Source organism: Mytilus galloprovincialis, chromosome 3, assembly GCF_965363235.1.
Source record: "Mytilus galloprovincialis chromosome 3, xbMytGall1.hap1.1, whole genome shotgun sequence".
NCBI classification, from domain to species: Eukaryota; Metazoa; Mollusca; class Bivalvia; order Mytilida; family Mytilidae; genus Mytilus; species Mytilus galloprovincialis.
The window spans coordinates 8,557,817-8,573,055 of NC_134840.1; the positions used below are offsets into that span (position 1 = coordinate 8,557,817).

General features: G+C 32.6%; 1 long non-coding RNA gene across 1 annotated transcript; it reads right to left on the minus strand.

Annotated features, from left to right (window-relative positions):
* Positions 1–1,541: 1,541 nt before the first annotated feature.
* Positions 1,542–9,703, minus strand: LOC143067117 (uncharacterized). Its single transcript, XR_012975850.1, has 6 exons — positions 9,391–9,703; positions 8,281–8,424; positions 7,292–7,534; positions 5,800–6,171; positions 4,728–4,853; positions 1,542–4,082 (listed from the first exon to the last, which is right to left on the minus strand). It is a non-coding gene; the product is annotated as an uncharacterized LOC143067117 (long non-coding RNA).
* Positions 9,704–15,239: the final 5,536 nt, after the last annotated feature.

A 15,239-nucleotide genomic window follows, 5' to 3' on the forward strand; every position in this document is an offset into this window, starting at 1 on the left:
TTTAAAGGTTTTGTTAGCTTCTGAGGTGAATACTGACATTTTTGTGCTTTATAAAGAATATTTCCATAAAATATTGGATGTGAAATACCAGAACGTATAAGAAGTCTGAATGTTGAGCTATATTTCCGAATGATGTCCTTATACCGATGATAAAATTTAGTAAATGTTTTGACTAGTTTGTGATATCGAAAACACTGGTGTAATAATTTTTCTGTAATACATAAATTTCTCTTGTTAAAATCTAAAACGTTGTTACATACACGATCGAATCGTACAAATTGAGATATATAAACACCGTAAGATGGTGGCAAGGGAACGTCGCCATCTAAAAATGGATAATTAACGATAGGAAATGAGAAATCATCTCTTTTATCATAAATTTTAGTATTAAGCTTTCCGTTAATGATATATATATCAAGATCGAGGAAAGGGCAGTGGTCATTGTTAGTATTAACTTTATTTAAAGTAAGTTCAACAGGATAAATTTCTTTAGTATACATACTAAAGTCGTCATTATTGAGAGCCAAAATATCATCCAAATATCTAAAAGTATTATTAAATTTGTGTATCAAATGTTGTTTCGATGGGTCTTTGCTGATTTTTGTCATAAATTGTAACTCATAGCAATACAAAAACAGGTCCGCAATAAGTGGTGCACAGTTAGTCCCCATTGGAATTCCGATAATCTGACGATATACGGAATCCCAAAAGCGAACAAAAAATAGTTTTTTTGTTTATTGCTACTAAAAAATTACATAAAAGAGTTTGAACATATATATTCACATTCTGACTTTTTTAAAGTAATTAATTCCACTATTTTCGAAGGCCTTATTTGAACAATTTATTATCAGGTCTTTGATTGTACCAAGTGTACTGGTAAGACAAATAGATAATTTAGTAGTGGAACAATAGCTTGAAGACGAAATAAATCTATATTTGTAAGGTGTTTTGTGTAGTTTCGGAAGCCAATACATAGTTGGGACTTTCATTGTTTTTGGTTCTGCTTGTAAAGCGGTAACTAAAAGTTTATGTTTGTTACAGATGTCGTTTTCTGAAAATGGAGTCAGTTAGAATGTTGGTGAATTGGTGATTTCTTTTTGTAGAACCTCAATGTAAAATTTACGTCAAACAATAATAATATTGTTAGCAGCTTTTTCGGCCGGGACAAAAACAAATTCCATGGCTAGTTCTTTTAGTTTATGTTTGATACGAGAAATAGGTTTATTGTGGTTATTGTTAGGGTAAAATGTTCTTTAAAATGTTGAATACGTATATCAACTATGTATGATTTAGAAAAAAATTATGACAGTTTTCGAAAAATTCAAAGTGGAACTTCACTTCTCCCACAAATATTTTTAATGGAATATGTAGCATAATCTTTACTCTGCAACCGAATTTGCAAAGGCCGATGGTTCTTTCCACGTATATGAAACCATTACAAAAGGTATACATGGTATATAAAAGTGACAATGTTCTATTAAACTTCATGAAATGAAATACATTCTTAGTTCAGACAAATCTTTTTATAAATATAAAGCAGATTTACAGATTTCTCTTTTTTAATTTTAACATAAGTATATTCAAATACATTAAGCAATACATATACATTAAACTTATTAAACTAATATTGTTACTTGAGTAATTGAAGTTTTAAAAATACACATTTATGTGGCCTTTTTTAGTTCTCCTCTTATAGGGATGAGTCTTATGTAGACGAAACGCGCGTCTGGCGTACTAAGTTATAATCTTGGTACCTTTTATAACTATTTACACCACTGGGTCGATGCCACTGCTGGTGGACGTTTCGTCCCCGAGGGTATCACCAGCCCAGTAGTCAACACTTCGGTGTTGACATGAATATCAATAATGTGATCATTTTTATAAATTTCCTGTTTACAAAACTAAGGAATTTCATATCCCAGGCATAGATTACCTTAGCCGTAGTTGGCACAACTTTTTGGAATTTTGGATCATCAATGCTCTTCAACTTTGTACTAAATAATAATCCTGGTACCTTTGATAATTAATTAATATTTATCCCTAGGTTTTAATAAGTAACCCGGATTTGTTTTCTTTCAATCGATATATGACGTTTGAACAGCGTTATACTACTGTTGCCTTTATTGTGCTCCTTCGAAGCGTTTTTTCGGGACTAGATCTCCCAATCAAACATTTTGGGAGTGTAAGACCGAAACACGTGAATAGCTGTGCGACAAAAATAACTCAATTTGCCAAAGGTCAACTTTGCGTGAGAGTTTTGAAGAATTTGTTTCTTAATTATTTTCTGATTAATCGATGGAGAATTTAAGAAAAGTTTGTTAAAAATATTCCAGGACCAAAGCATTTACTTTTAAGTTGGTGAACTCCTCAGGGATAAACAGTTAACCTTTAATGAATACATCTATCTAGGAAAGAAAGGTTTTTAACGTTTTACAGCATTAAGCTGATACGATGACTTCCTATAAAAAATATCAAAATGTTAAATGTAAGTAAAATGTGAACTGTAAGTCGATGTCTATGCATACAAACTTTGTCCCAGTTTCCCCATGAGTATGTGTGGAAAGAACAGGACAGGGTGCTGTGTTATTTTACAATTATAATGTTTTGCTAATGATTTATCTCTTTCAGTCTTCATTCACAGAAGAGAGAAGACATAACTATGTTAGTATTTGTTTACCTAGAAAAGTGTTACTCCACTTTTGAGATTTCGTTCAGTAAACCTCAGATTTGAAATGTTTCTTTACTATATTTAACAATGCTCAGTTCTGCATGTCAAAACAGTCCACCAGTGGTTCTTCAACACAGCATGAAGGTTCAACAATCAGATGAGGTCTTCAGTTGGCCCTTACCGAAACATGTGTATTAGTTCACTTAAGATGGACGTCACACTAGAATGCTTTATATATTTGATCTGAATTCAAATTAGCTTCCCGCGTTATTTGTAATGTTAAACAAAGCGCTGTACATCATTTTTTTAAAATAATTTTGTAGAACCCTTTTAGTCTTTAGCTGTGCCTGGATTTGAGTTATAATTGTATCCAAAATTAAGGCCAAAGGCTAGACATTGAGTTGCGATTTCAATGCTATTTAAAATTACCATATTCATATGCTATATATAAGCTGATTTATGTCTACTCAATCGTATAATATTAAGTGTTTTTGTTTTTGTATACTTCAGATTGGAATCAAATTTGATAAATGGGAGTGTATATGTTTTTAAATAATTTACATATATTTGTTACAATACAGGAAATGACACAATTGACGGGAGGAATATCCAATAGAAATATCGTAGTTTCTTTGCAGGATAGACATACCAAATTAACACATTTGCAATAATACCATACATCGTTTTGTGTTATACAAGAAATATATCTCTTCATGGGAAGTATGAATAATAGGCCACCAACATAAGATAAATTATTTATTTCATTCAATAAACCAATTGAGAGATTTTGTGTAATGATTTGGTAACGTCGGTAGACCTGATCGGTGCCAATCGGCGTATATAACGTCTATAGACAATCAATTCTGACTGTCTTAACAGTCAAGTCATAACAAACGCATCTTTTTGGCATTCCGTTCAAATTTGTATGTACTATTAGATTATTCAGAGTTTTTTTTATTGAATATTAAATATGAAAAAGACTTATTCATTTTTATTCATTTTATAACGTCTCCCTGACTTCTATTCAGACAAAATTGATAACATCATCAAGAATTTATCTTGAGAATAGCAGCTATATCCAACCCTTCCTTGTCGCATCAAAGTGCAAATTTTGTATACAAGAGTTCAACAAATATCAACAAATATTTTGGTGGATTTGAAACTGTTTCTGACATTACCCATCAAATGATAGGACCATTAAATAGTTCATAATCTCTTTCTCTAACTGCGTAAAAGTTGGTATCGATGACTTTATGAGAATACACGCCTTTTTCGGAAACAGTAATTTCTATTTCTGGTGACTTTGTCTGATCTATGTTTGAAATGGGTAGAAGTACTAATCCCGATAAAATAAAAATCAAACATCCAAAGTAATATGGTATATCTCCACTACCAGAAACGTCCTTCAGGAAAGCTGCAAAAGTATGAAATTGATTTATCTGCAGTACCCATAAAACTCATCATAGATACAAGGATTGAAATTTTGTACTTGCACCAGACGTACCAATAGCAGGTTTCTAGATATTATTTTTTTAACATTCATAACTATATACTACTTGTTGATTATAATTGTTTAGTAATGAGACTTGACTAAAACATTAAATTCATAAATGATAATGAATTAATTGTATTTGGATTATGGAAACGATTAACGTAAGCAGACTTACAGATATATAAGACCCATATTGAATTTGAACTAGCAGATGTTAGCCCTGTGTTGCTTAGTCTTTATCTTTTTATGTAATGTTGTGTGTACTTTTGTTGTTTTCTCGACTTATAAATTTTCAATGTACACCTTATACTGTCCACCCTTTTGTAAATGCCATTTATGCAATTGCAATAATGAAAACAGTTAATAAAGTAAATAAATGGGTGATATGTAAAAGATTTACGATTTGTTTTACACTCGTGTTAATCGAGTGCTTGTTATGTGGTTTGTATGTGTTTTAATGCCTTTATTGTGAAATTGTTGAGGAAGTATAACTCATTAGAAATATCAGGGTTCTACTTTGGTACACCAGACCTTCGGTTTTGTCTACACATTACAAATTTAACAAACCTGCGAAAGGATTCCCTACAAGAGCTCCTAATCCCTGCATTACTAATGCTATACTGATTGCTCTTCCGTAATGTTTTGGTTCGACTATGTTTCTAAGGGTTAGGTTATAACCCATGTTAGCACCACCTGTAATTTAAAATTTTTTTTTGAAAACCTCAATAGATATATAAAGTGAGATGGAGGCGAGAAAACCTCAATTGAAATATTAAGTGAGATGGAGGAGAAGGCAAAAGCTTGAACAATGCTTTATCTGTATTTGGAAATACCATCCAAATTCACATACACCGCAAAATGTTCACGGTTTATATACAGTTTAGTTTGGAGGATAAAACATTTCTATTTACGTCAAGTTAACCGTTGATAAATATTCAAAACTATGACAAGTCAAAGACTAATAATCTGGAATCGGGTAAGGCAGTGTTAGGATGTTGATAATTCGGGTTTTTGTTAACAGGTAAACCGTTTTTTTTTTTGGTTCGTGATTTCTTGATTTCGAATTTAACAAAGTATTTCAAAACTTTAAAAAATCATTTCCACATTGTTCGTTCAGAAAAAGTCATTATTTTAAAAATCTGATACGAGAACCGAAAGAAAGTATTTCAAAACTTGTTATTTACAAATTCATTGCATCGAAATAACAAGAATGTGTTCATAGTACACGGATGCCCCATCCGCACTAACATTTTCTATGTTCAATGGACCCTGAAAATTGGAGTAAATCTCTGATTTAGCATTTAATTTGAAAGATCATATCATAAGAAACATGTGTACTAAGTTTCAAGTTAATTGGACTCCAACTTCATCAAAAACTACCTTGACCAAAAACTTTAACCTGAAGCTGGACGAACGGACGAACGGACCCACAGACCAGAAACATAATGCCCATTAATTGGACATAAATATAGGATCACTTTTGATAGGAGATTTATATCGTAAAGACTGGTTTTCAACTGACTGATTGATTGTTCAATTGCCACCCGATCTATTTAGTAATACTTTTTTCTCTTCCTGTTATTTTTACTCTTCTTATGTCAAAATACTCTCCTTAATATGAATTAATTTAAGTTCTTACCATTGAAAATTCCATTTATAAGGTTGTAAACAAGAAAATGAACGAGCGTTGTCGATAAAGGCACAATCAACAAAGATAATCCAAATCCAAGAAGGTAAATAATCCATAAGTATTTTATATGATGCGGTAATCTGTGGGAGAGAAATCCAAACATCAGACGTCCAATAACTTGTGTAATACCACTTGCAGAAAATGTTAGAGATATATCGTTTTGTGTAACTCCTTTGGACAATGCTGTCTCAGGAAGGAGTCCGTTAGGTATAAAATTTGCTATGATATACAATAAGTTCGTCAACATGTACAAGATAAACGACGGCTTTCTACAAAATGACATTCCCATTGAATTGTCTTCACTTACTTTTCTTTGAGATTCTGCAATAGAAATTAGTTGTAAGTAATAGCAAAAACGTCAAATGTAACATGATCTATAAAATTGAGAAAATAAATGGGGAATGTGTCAAAGCGACAACAACCAGACCATAGAGCGTACAACATCCGAAGTCTACCTTCAATGTAGCAAGAAACTCCCGCACCCGGAGGCGTCCATAAGCTGGCCCCTAAACAAATATGTATACTAGTTAAGTATTTTATCTTTTTCCAACATGAATATTTGCATTCTTGATAATAGTTAGAAATAGTGTTTATGTTCCCCCAAAATAAATTGATAAGAAAATGACGATACAAAAAAGTTGGACATAAATGAGTTTTAACAGTTGTTTGAAATGATTGAGTTATTGAATATTAATAGTTTCAGATATATGAAATGATAGTTACTGAAATAAAATAAAAACTGGTAAATAAATATTTAAACTATGAAAATTGCAAACAGAGTTAAAATACGAAATGTAACTAAATACATAACCAATGATTCTATTTGAGGGGCTTTGGTGGCCGCTCAGTGAGATAATCTCATAGTTGGATAGATGGCCCAGCATATATAATAATATATATTATAGTTCGTTTCTGTGTGCGTTACATTTTAATGTTGTGTTTCTGTTGTGCTCCTCTTATATTTGATGCGTTTCCCTCAGTTTTAGTTTGTAACCCAGATTTGTTTTTTTCTCAATCGATTTATGCGTTTCGAACAGCGGTATACTACTGTTACCTTTAATTAGGTTTTTTATTTACGAAAAAGCTTATAGTTCGTTTCAATGTGTGTTGCATTGTCGTTTGTGTTCTGTTGCATTTCATTGTTTTAATAGTTTCGTTGTTTTCCTGTTATAGTTTTTGTGTTTCCCTCGGTTTCAGTTTGTGTCCCGGATTCTCTCAATCGATTGATGACTTTTGAACAGTGGTGTTCAAAAGTTGCCTTTAATCATCCACTATTTCGTAGTTTTCAAACTTTTAAATTGTTTGAAGCAAAATTATTATGAATGATATTTATTCTTAAAGATTTGTCCTTCTCATTTTCTGGTCAAAAGAATAATATGAGGAAATACTATTTACTACATTTTGATAACGAGGACTATTAATGGATACGTTTATACTCTACCCTTAGATTCGAGTGGAAAAACCAGAGCAGCACAGACTAAACAGTTCAGGAAAATCGCCGAATATATGAGCATGGCGCCATGAAATCCGTAGTGTTCAAGAAGACGTTGACATATCGGGGCAAAAATCGTTCCAGATAATGATCCTCCTGAAGTCGCAAGTGGCATCGCTATAGATTTCTTCTTATCAAAATATTTATCCACAGCAACAATAAAGGTAACATATGATAACGCTGATCCAATGCCTGTCAGAAAAGTAAAGAGGAAAGCTGATGATTAAAAAATGCTCGTCCCGTTTTGAAAACATTTCTTAAAAGTGAGAGGTTTAGCTTTTAATAGTAGTTTAAATCCACCATACACCTAATTGCTATTTGAAAAGCTGTCCCGGTTGACCAGGGAATCTGCCTTACTTGAATTACTGACGTCAAGCAACAATCACTTTTCCATTGTGGAGGCAGTTATTAGGGGCGGTGCAAATCAGATTGTCATATTCCTTTACAACTGAGTTGTATGTGTCCCTAAGAACCTCTGTATCATTTCTGTATCATTTTTGAATTTAAAATTACACTGCTTTGAAAGGAAACATTTATATAAAACCGTAAAAAATTATCAAAGACAAATTGAGAAGAAAGTTTTGTAAACTATAACGAAAAGAGATAACTGTCTAGTAATTAAATATTGTTGAAGGTAATTTGTATAGATAGCTGAATTAACGGTGTGGGTTTCACGCATTGATGAAGATCGTAGGGGAATAACTTACATCCACGTATTTATTTGCAATCATACCTAATCGCTTTGTTATATGAATGTTTTTCTTGTATATAAGCTGGTTCAGTGCATTGTATTTAAGCTGGTTCAGTGGAAAGGTAAAAATGTATTTTATTTTGATCATGTAATTAACAAAAATTCCTGCTCGTTTTCCCGTCTTATTACTTCATTTAAAGATTTTGATACATTTTATTACTACAGAGAATAAAACTCAGATACTTACCCAACACTACAGCCATGGAAAAAAACAAGAGAGGATACAATGATACAAATGACGACATGAAACAGCCAAGGAATTGGAAAAGTACCCCAACAACTAATACTGGTCTTACATCAAATCGTTCTATTAACTGAACTGCAAATACAGCTGTAAATATAATGTACACATAGTTATAGATATTTCTTATCAATTTACCAATTTTAAGAATCCTTCTAAAATCTTTGCCTAACTTTAACTACAGTACGCGCACAAAATTTCCCCACCTTATTAGTTATAACTGCGTTCTATATTTGAAATATTTGAAACAATGATCACACGGCATGTTAACAAAACTTGAAATTAGTCTTGAAACCAAGAAAATGAGATTAAAATCAAGTAAAATCCATGCTTCAAATATGTCACTGACAAAAGTGATTCAGGAAACTGGTATCGTGAGTACGGTCATCATATTATATGTGTCGTAGATGCAGTCCTTATCGGACCCTAGAATTGATAACAAGGCCAAGCAAGCCTTATCAGGTAGAAATAAACACCCTTTAGATCTTATAACAATAGCATAAAGAAAATACGCATTGTAATACAATTTTACAATGGCCATAGAGCGGTAAAAATATTTCAAGGTCAAGTGACTCTAGTCAGTCGAACATATTCACCTTAAAACCATTCTATATATGGACCAAATATAACCAATCACTCTTCTGATTGAGAAACTGCTTACACAGTGACATCAATGACTGTAATCGACGCTACATAAGTTTAAATAACGTCCCAACAATATCTGATGTCAGAAGTAAAACAATTACCTAAACATCAATCTATTTACGTACTCGAGTAGCAATTACGGCTTTTCTTAATTTTTCTTTTACACGAAAATAACACTTTGCTACCATTATCTATTTGCATTAATGTATCTTAAGCGCGGACCTAGGGGGAAGCAGCTTTGGAATTCCCTGAAAAAGTTCTGCTGTAAAGCATAAACAGTTATCACTATTAATCTGGATCAATATGATTGATTCCTCAGTTTATCCCTTATTGTTTTCGATTGTATAACACAAACCCCCAGTTAACCCTGTGGCAATATTAATTGAACGTTTCTTATTGTATAACACAAACCTCCAGTTAAACCTATGGCAGTATTAATTGAACCAATCAAGGTCAGTAGGGTAAAATCGATACTGAGTTCCTCTACCATGTATGTATAAAATAGCCCATTATTTGAGAAGAACGAACATGTCACAGATAAACCAAGAGCACTAGCAAATGCCACAAGCCAAGCCCAAGGTCCGTCCTGTACACATGTATACCTGCTATTCTTGTTTTTAATTTTCACTTCTTGTTTAAGATCCACTGATTTTATCCAAGTCATGTTACCTTAACGCTAGTAAAATATCAGTTTCTGGATAAAACGACATAAACTGAAATGAATGTAGCAAGGACAAATGATTATTATGAAGGAAACAGAGGTTGTCCTTTTATAGGATCTTGACAAAAGCAGTACAAACTGGTATTGACAATGATTAAATCATCTCTTGTATATATGCTAATCAAACATTTGTATGACAAAAAGGATGGCTGAGACAAGGAAAATCTACTTTTACCCGGCCACATATTAGTGTAACATTTAACCTCAGCTCAGAAAAGGAAAATCTGCCTTTACCAATGTATAACAATGAATCTAATCAGAAGTTGTCTTGTGTACTGTTCTTGGCGTTTATAAAATTTGATGATAACGACAGATCTATGATTGTCTGTTTAATTTTCAAATTAATTCAAACTTGTGTAGTCTCTGGACTATTGAGAGTTTAGAATGTTCTGAAGACGCGTGCTGACCGTATGCCACCTGCTGATGTGTTTATTGTTTAGTGCTGACCGTATGCCACTTGCTGATATCGTGGAAAAAAGTAAAAGACCACCCAAAAACTATGATAACCAACACAGAAAAACAAAAGAAAAAAGAAAAACAATATCCAAAACAAACACATAAAGTGTCATTCCACATTTTTTCTTGGCGTCAGAAATTTCTGTCAACACAGACTGGAAAGTAGTTTTAAAATTGTAAGTAACGTGTATTACTAATCTATCTGAACATTGTGATAACAAAATATATTGTATTGTTATATATAAATGATCAGTTAAGTTGAAAAAACAAAGGTTCTCAACTCTCTCAATTAGCAATTCATTACTTAAAGTTCATGACCATATCCATAAATTTAATGTATAAAGTTGATGATTTTTCATGAATGTTCTTGAACGGTTATTTATGTACTAATATATGCAAACTTGTGCGTGATAATCCCATATAATGACCAGGAGACTGGTTAATTTAAATTTTATCTTGTTTTGGTGATTATTTTGAGTACGGTAATGCGATGTGATTTATCGTGTAAATAAATAAACAGTATAGAGTGGATGAGCATGCACGTATTATGCAAAACAGAAAAAAAATCATGATTATTGTATACACCTAGTTTGATATCTTTCTCATATCCCTATGAGAAACATATTTTAAGACTGTCTTGTATCAAGGAGAATCGTGTAGATTGAATCTATTTCAAGACATCGATATTTTCTTTTACATACCCGCGCACTATTGCTTCTAATGATCGCATTGTCGGAATTGTCGATGACTGAAACTTGCAATAGGTACAGCAACGGTTAAGGCATTCGATACAGTTTAAGGAGAGGTTACTGTAATGAGATCGCTAACATAAAATGTTACTTTTCATGACGTAAAATTTTTTTTTAGATACAATATGTGGTTTTTATTATTCACATTTGGCATAATCATGAATCAAAGTATCATTATAGAAAATTTCATAGATGAATATGTTTAGTAAAATAAATATAAACAATTACTCAGGAAAAATTACTGGGTTTCAGTTCCAAAATACTGAACAATTATCTAAATGGATTATTACCAAACATTAATTGTTACACAAATGTAACAAACGTTGGAAATCAAATATCCCAACTGTTTTTATCTTCAATCCGCTTGTTTCATCTTTTGAATCAAATATAGTATAGAGGAGTTTACCTAAAAATGAAAATGATAAACAAAAACGAAATTTTAGGTAAATGCCTATTTTCATCAATAAAATAACGCATGTAGGTAATATTAGTTATCTTGGTGTAATCGGGGGTGTACAGAATTTTCAACAACGGTGTGAAATTCCGTACACCCCTGATTACACCAAGATAACGAATTTATTTCTTATGAACATTTCTTTTACTCATTTTTAAACCGGGATGTAAAATTGAAAAATGCTAATGAAAAATTTCCAGTTTAACATTTTTTTCAACGTCGATGTTGCTGCGCATTGTCAAATACTTTTTTTTTCCTTTTTTTTTTTTAGGAAATTCAGGGGGAAAAAAAATGTTTTTGAATTTTCGGGAAATTTTTTTAAAGTTTTTTTCCAAATTTTTCCTCAAATTTTTTTTTTCATCATTTTTATATATTTTTTTTTTTTTACTTTTTTTTTGTTTTTTTGTTTTGTTTTTTACCTTTTTTTTTCTTGATTTTGGCAAATTTTTTGTTTTTTTTTTATTTTTTGGCAAAATTTTATTTATCCCGTGGTGAACAAGGGTGGGGTGTTATTTACACCGGGGTAATTAACCAATCAGAATGCAGTATTTTTGCTGCATAAGAAATAAAGCTTTTTATTACATTATTGAATGGACTTAAACGTAAAAAAATAACATACGCATGCAACTAGTTATCAACTACATGGTTGGAGTAAACATTAATGCTGATTAATGAAACAGTTTAAAAGAAGACAAAAGACCGATCGAAAGAGCCACCGCACTACTTCTGATTTAATAACACTTTCAGATATTTAGAAGCTATATTGGCTTTCAATAATGAAGAAACTTCGGTATGTAATAAACTAAAGAGATTTATCCTACCGAACTGACTTTGAATAAAGCTAATACTAACAATGAAAACTGTCCTTTTCTGTAAATTGATAAATTTATCTTTAACGGGGAGCTTAATACCAAAATTTATAATAACATAGGTATTTTTTCATTTCCTATTGTTAATTGTCGATTTTAAGAAGGTGACGTTCCCTTGTCACCATCCTATGGTGGTTATAAATCTCAACTTGTTCGATTCGCTCTAGTATGTAACAGCGTATTTTATTTTAACTAAAGAAATATCTGTATCACTCAAAAAATTATTACCCCAGGGTTTTCAATGTATCAAACTAGTCAAAACATTAACTAAATTATATGATATCATTCGTAAATATAAATCAACATGCAGACATCGCATACGTTCAGGTATTTCACATCCATCTTTAATGGTGATATTCTTTATAAATAGTTATCAAAAGTACCAGGATTATAATTTAGTACGCTAGACGCGCGTTTCGTCTACATAAGACTCATCAGTGACGCTCATATCAAAATATTTATAAAGCCAAACAAGTACAAAGTTGAAGAGCATTGAGGATCCAAAATTCCAAAAAGTTGTGCCAAATACGGCTAAGGTAATCTATTTCTGGGATAGGAAAATCCTTAGTTTTTCGAAAAATTGAAAGTTTTGTAAACAGGAAATTTATAAAAATGACCACATGATTGATATTCATGTCAACACCGAAAGATGACTACTGGGCTGGTGATAACCTCGGGGACGAAAGGTCCACCAGCAGTGGTATCCACCCAGTGGTGTAAATAGTTATCAAAGGTACCAGGATTATAATTTAGTACGCCAGACGCGCGTTTCGTCTACATAAGACTCATCAGTGACGTTCATATCAAATATCAAAATATTTATAAAGCCAAACAAGTACAAAGTTGAAGAGCATTGAGGATCCAAAATTCCAAAAAGTTGGGCCAAATACGGCTAAGGTAATCTATGATAAGAAAATCCTCAGTTTTTCGAAAAATTCAAAGTTTTGTAAACAGGAAATTTATAGAAATGACCACATTATTAATATTTATGTCAACACCGAAATGTTGACTACTGGGCTAGTGATACCCTCGGGGACGAGACGTCCACCAGCAGTGGTATCCAGCCAGTGGTGTAAATAGTTATCAAAGGTACCAGCATTATAATTTAGTACACCAGACAGCAGTAATATGTCAGCATTCACTTCAAAACCTTAACCATGGCGTTGTCAGTTTATTTTCGATTTATGAGTTTGACTGTCCCTCTGGTATCTTCACTCTTTTAAACAGACTTATTCGGAAGGGATATAGTTACGATACTGTTGTCAGGTAATGAAGGAATGCATATTTTGGTATAGATATTGATTTACTCATAGGGTCTTTGCATCGGAAATAAACACATTTATTATAAATAAAAGCAACAGTAATATACCGCTGTTCGAAATTCATAAATCGATTGAGACATTATAAATATGGGCTACAAACTAAAACCGAGTTGTTTGTTGTGCCATCGGCTTGATTGGTGTTAATATTAATGCTGATCTGACGAGAGGAGCGGTTGTTCTGTAGTGTCAACAGCTTGATTAGAGGTAATAGTAATGATTATCTGACGAGAGGAACATTTGTTCTGCAGTGACAACGGCTTGGTTAGAGTTTACATTAATGCTGATCTGAGGTGGAGAACTGTGTCTACTGCACCTTAATTGCAGTTCAAAAGCATGTAAAAGTGACGTGGGGAGCAGTTGGTTTGATGTTAAACAGCATAGACGAACTTAGTAGTAATTTGACGAAAGAATTATTTAGTCTGCTATGTCAACAACATAGGTTGAGTTCCGATCCACGCTGATGTGGTGTGAGAATCAGTTCGACTGGTGTGTCAACAGAATGGTCGGAGTGCCCATTTTATACTGATTTCTCGCGAGTAGCAGTTGGACTACTGATTTGAAGTGAGTAGTTGGCCTGCTTTCAACAGCGCAGTTGGAAAGCCCATTTATACTTATCAGTAAGTCTGCTGTCAATAGCTTGAATATAAATAATACCAATACTAATTAATAAGAGCAATCGGTCTGATGTGTCCCATTAATGCTGATCCGACTCTAGAAGCAGTTGTTCTGCTGTGACAACAGAATGATCAGGGTTTCTATTAATACTGATCTGACTTGAGAAACGATTGTTCTGTTGTGTCACCAGCTTGGTTGGAGTTAACTTATAAATGCTGAGCTTATTTGACATGCGGTCAGAGGTTGAACAATATGGCAGGTCTTTACGTCCATGTTGCTCTCACATGACTGAATCTATTTTATAAAATTTTGTTTTCAGTTTAATTGATTTTGGATCATGATATTGCATCTCTTTTTTGTTGAAAATGTTGAGTTCACCATGGCCAAACATTTGACTTGCACAGTTGCAATTAGAAAGTTTAGACTTTATATTATTCTCATATCAGTATCTTATTATAAATTGTATTTTGGGGTGAGATATTGGCTCATGTCAAACTATAAATAAGATATCAAACTGTCAATTTTTAGAAAAGAAGTATTTTAGTTTTTAATGAAATGCAGAAATTCAAAATTCAAAATATTAAAAAGTAAATGTCAAACAAATTGATACCATCAAGACATATTTCAACATCTAAGAGAGGGACGAAAGATACCAGAGGAACAGTCAAACTCATAAATCGAAAATAAACTGACAACGCCATGGCTAAAAATGAAAAAGACAAACAATAGTACACATGACACAACATAGAAAACTAAAGAATAAGCAACACGAACCACACCAAAAACTAGGGTGATCTCAGGTGCTCCAGAAGGGTAAGCAGATCCTGCTCCACATGTGGCACCCGCCGTGATGTTATATGATACATTAATAATTTTATAACAAAAGAGGATTTTTTTTTTATATACCATAAGATTGACTTGCTGAATTGTTTCCCCTCCGTCGAGTTATCACTGTGATAATACAATTAACTGATACCATTCAAGTGCCTGAGCTCTGTTTCGATGATAATTCACATTGTGTATATGATGCTTTTGCATTCAATATCACTCTCATCAGGCAAAAATGAAACAAAG